Consider the following 5,264-nt stretch of genomic DNA (forward strand, 5'->3'; position numbering starts at 1 on the left):
GGAGTTATGGCCATTTAGGTGTTCCGGACCGGTACCCCAGGAAGGGGCCAGATATGAAAACGCTACAAACCCATCCATTCGGCACATCAAACTACGGCATTTTCGATAACTTGATGAATGGTAAGCAGAAAAATAGTCTCAGACCATATCTGAACCAGTAGTGTCTCGGAACCGGTTCCGGGTGTTCCGCCGGAAGTGACCAAACATAAAAGTGAACTAAACCCATGCATGCGACATATCAAACCGCGGCTTTTTCGATAACGTGGTAAACAGTAAGCAGGAAAACATTCTCAGACCATATCGGAACCGGTAATGTTCCGGAACCAATTGCAAATGTCCCGCCGGAAGTGGCCAAGTATTAAAGTTAACCAAACCCATGCATGCGACATATCGAATAGTGGCTTTTTTGATATCCTGATGAACAGTAAGCAGGATAATATTCTCAGACCATATCTAAACCGGTTGTGTCCCGGAACCGGTTCCGAGTGTCCCGTCGGAAGTGGCTAAATATAAAATTGAAGTAAAACCATGCATGTGACATATCAAACCACAGCTTTTTCGATAACCTGATGAACAGTAAGCAGGAAAGCATTCTCAGACCATATCGGAACCGGTTCCAGATGTTCCGCCGGAGGTGGCAAAGTACAAAAGTTAATTAAACCCATGCAAGGGACATAACAAATCGTGGCTTTTTTGATATCCTGATGAACAGTAAGCAGGAAAATATTTTCAGAACATATCTGAATCGGTTGTGATCCAGAACCGGTTCCGGGTGTCCCGCCGGAAATGGCCAAATATAAAAGGGAACCAAACCCATGCAAGTGACACATCAAATCGCGGATTTTAAGGCATCTTGATTTGACAAAAAAAAGTTTCCGGGCATATTGGGGACAACCGGTAGTGTTCCGCAACCGATTACGGTTGCCCCATCGGAAGTGGTCAAATGTAAAGGAGAACCAAACCCATAAATTCGACACATTTAATGACTTTTTAGGTAAGCTGATGAACGGTTAACAAAAAAAAATCACAGACCATACTTTGGAAAACCAATAGTCTAGTCTAGTCTCAGGTCTAGTCTAGTCTACACATACACAGCCATTCATTGAAAGAATCCTGGAAAATGATAGAATCGATTACTCCCATCATTTTTCTTGTCAGTATTAATGATTGCAGTACATCAGAGATGCATTACAAGCATTAAAGCGGCCAGGCCTACTGTGCAGCGTTTTTAATTCAACAATAAAGACAATGAGTGGTGACATCTCATACCAACCGCTCAGTTTATGAAAAAGCAAAATACTGTAAAATTGGTGGGGGTGACGATGCTAAGAAGGTTAATGTCACCCCTTGGTCCTTGGTCCTTCCTGGGATGGAACACAGGTATTTACTCCATGTCCTGGCCCTATTGCCTAGGCTTAAGCGCCTTTACTCGCTCTCTGAAAATAAACTAAAACGTTAAAGTCCCATGATCCCTGAATGATGGCCCAATTATAACGCATAAATTAGATTTACGATGCCAAACGCTCCTGACCATACTTTGGAAAACCAATTGTGTGCCGAAACCGGTTCCAGGTGCCCCGACGGAAGTGGTCAAATGTAAAAAAAAACCAAACGCATACACGCAGCACAATTAATAACGGCTTCTTCGATAACGCGAAGAACGGTCAGCAAGAAAATAGTCTCAGGTCAGTAGTGTTCCGGAACCAGATTCAAGTGCCTCGCCGGAACTGGCGAAATGCACGAATGAACCAAACCCATACATGCATTACATCAATTTGCGACTTTTTAGGAGAACTGATTAATAATTTGCATGAAACTAGTCTAAGACCACATCAGGGACAATCGGTAAGTGGTAAAATATGAACCGAAAGCTGTAAATGTGAAATTGAATCAAATCCATGCGTGTCGTACCATAAAACCACGCTAATTCGACAAACGGATCAGGTGTCGGAATGCACCAAATTAGAACTTTCGGAAGTAGCAGCTGCACGAGGAGCCGCTGCGGGTGTAAGTAATATCACAATATCGTATCATTCGTATTTCCAGTGTATTACACTGTGACATTTGATCATTTTCTTAATTCAACAAATTTCGAATGAGCGGGGTACAAGTTAAAAAGTGTCTTATTAACCCTAAAAGGGTTACCTGGGGCCATGAAGGTATCCCTTTTAGGGTTAAAGAGTGATGAATACGCGGGGTTTGACAGTACATCAAATAGCAGCTTTTTTGATAACTTCTTCTTCTTCTTTATAGCTCGACGTTCGCATTGGAACTTAACCTGCCTTACTTCTACTTAGTGTTCTTTAGAGCACTTCCACAGTTAATAACACAGCGCAACATTTTTTTGTCTCAAGAGCAAACTTATGTGTCTCCGAAGGTTTTTAGGCCGCTGAATCCGAATCCGGGCTCAGATTTGCTCTAACACGTCACAATTTTGAGCTATACCTCATTTTATAGGGTAAAATATGCGATTTTGGGATTTTTTGACTGCAAGCCATTAAGCATGGAAATATTTTTTTTTTTGGCAATCAAAAGGTTAATTGTTTAACTAACATCTAAATTAACGAATCATGCAAAATATTTCGTTTTACTAAATCAAATTTGATAGATTTAAGCATTTTATGTTAGTATGAAAACTTGCATGCAACTTTTGGAGGGTGACTTGTATGGGAAATATCGTACCTAACATAAATCGCTTAAAACTATCAAATTCGATTTGGAAAAACGAAATATTTTGGATGAGCCGTTAGTTTAGATGTTAATTGACCAATTAACCTTTTGATTGTTAAAAAAAAATATTTCCATGCTTAATGGCTTGCAGTCAAAAAAGTCCAAAATCGCATATTTTGCTCTATAAATTGAGGTATAGCTCAAAATTGTGACGTGTTGGAGCAAATCTGAGCCCGGATTCGGATTCAGCGGCCCAAAATCTGTCAGTGACACATAAGTTTGCACTTGAGACAGACCAAAAGCTAATTTTTGTTACGCTGTGTAATTGAAGGGTTTTCTTTGCCCGCCATTGCATGAATTTGTATATTGTGAGGCAAGTTCAATGATACACTATGCTCAGGAAGTCGAGAAAATGTTCCCGACAGGAAAGGGAATCAAACCCGCCGTTTCCGGTTTGGCGATTCATAGCCTTAACCACTAGGCCAACTGGAGACCCTTTTTTGATAACACGATGATCGATTCGTAAGAACATAGCCTCAGACCATATTTTAGACAACCGGTAGTGTCCCGAAACTAGTTCTGGGTGTCCCACTGGAAGTGGTCAAATGTAAAAGTGATTTTTACCCATGCATAAGATAAATCAAATCGTGGTTTTTTAGGTAACCTGATGTACGTTAGCAATGATATTGCCTCAGACTATATTTGGGAGACCCGGTGGTGCTCCGGAACCTGTTCTGGAAAGTAACCAAATGTACCATGCGACACATCACATCACGGCTTTTTTAATAACCTCAGGAACGGTTAACTAGAAAATAGGCTCATACCACATTAGAGACTACTGGTAGGGTTGCACAACCAGCGTTTGATGCTTTGCCGGAACTACGAAAGTAAATAAAATCAAGCAAGCGATAAATATGTGTAAGAGAACAAAATCTTGACATATTAAACCCACATACAAACAGACGTCTCACGATACTCACTACGTTCTTGTTTTTAACGGTGTTAGTGAAGGTACTCAAGCAGTCAACTGAGAAATCTGATATTATTCAGCTCTGCTTTTACGCTGAACACAACGTCGGAGTATGTGCCATCAATAAGTTTTAAGTCAATTTAATGATGGCTTTGATAAAATTCAAGCTTTTCTTAAAAAATATCAGGATTCAGGAACACTTTGACTTACGTCGACGGAAAGATCGTGAGAACATATACGACGAGAAAGGCACTATCACCTCTAGGTGGATTAATTTGGGTTTTTTTTTTGAGAAATTGCTTTAGCCTATTGATTGAGAAATTCGTGTAGGGAATTCAAAACAATCAACTTCAGCCATTCATTTACGAATGCCTCCTGGAACTTCTTTGACTATTCCAGTAGTTCTTTTAGGGATTCATTCTAATGTTTTCTTAAAAATGTCTCCGGAAATGTGCTCATATTTTGATAGGAGTAGGCTGACCAGATTTGTCCCGTTTAAATACGGCACTCATGCTGGAAACACAACAAAACATAAATAAATGCCCACAAATAGAATAGGAATTTTTCTAAAATGTTGTCATGCGAATTCTCCAGGTAAGCTTTAAGAATTAGAATTAAAATTAGGATTTTTTCCTAAAAATTGTTAGAGGAATTTATCAAACAGTTACTTTTGAAATTATCTGGCTTCATTTTCAGGTTTTCCTTGGGATTATCCAGGCAGTAAAATTTTCAGTGTTTCCCCAACATTTTTATGGAGAATTTTCTTTGAGAAATTCGTAGGCATTCGGTAATTTCAAGAGTTTTCGAGCAATTTGTTCTAAAATTGTCCTGGAAATTGCGGTTAAATTTGTTGCGGAATTTGTAAAGGCACTCTTTAAGACATTTCCAGATAAATTATTATATAAAAACCGATGGAGTTTCTAATGAAGTTTTCGAAGAAATGCAGGAGGAAGTTTTAAGAAATTCTTCAAAAGTTTTCAATGGAAATCTCGAAGAAACTGTCAAATGAGATTCTTAAGAGACTTCTTGAGGAATATTCAAAGAAATTACCAAATAAAATCTCTGTTTGAAATTAGTCCTGCAGTTTCTCAAGTTTCTTCTTGAAGTCCACACTATTCTAGAACAACCCTCCCCATTTTCCCAAATATTGGACGTCATTTGGTCCCCATTTCCGAAGCTCCATACACTAGGCGCACCTCCGCCTTTTGCCGAAAATGGGGAAAAACCCTCCCTTGGCGCCAATTCTGTGCACGTGCCTGGTACTACTCATCAGTGTTCAGTGGGTTAGGATAATACCAGATGAATTCCTAAAAAAAAAAAATGCCGGAGAGTTCATTAATAAATCTTAGAGAAGTTCCCAAGTAATATGCTGTATAAACTTCTAAAGAAATAAACAGAAGACTTCGTTTAGTAACTGTTGGAGGAATTTCCAGAGAATTTCCTACAGAAACCACAGGAGAAATACATAAGTGTGATGGTTAGAACACTTGACTATCACGCCGAGGATCTGGGATCGAATCCCACTCCCGACAAACTCGAAAAAATGTGAGTTCTTCTTTCGGAAGGGAAGTAAAGCGTGCGTCCCGAGATGAACTAGCCTAAGGCTAAAAATCTCGTTAATACA

This window comes from Aedes albopictus, chromosome 3, assembly GCF_035046485.1.
Source record: "Aedes albopictus strain Foshan chromosome 3, AalbF5, whole genome shotgun sequence".
Lineage (NCBI taxonomy): Eukaryota > Metazoa > Arthropoda > Insecta > Diptera > Culicidae > Aedes > Aedes albopictus.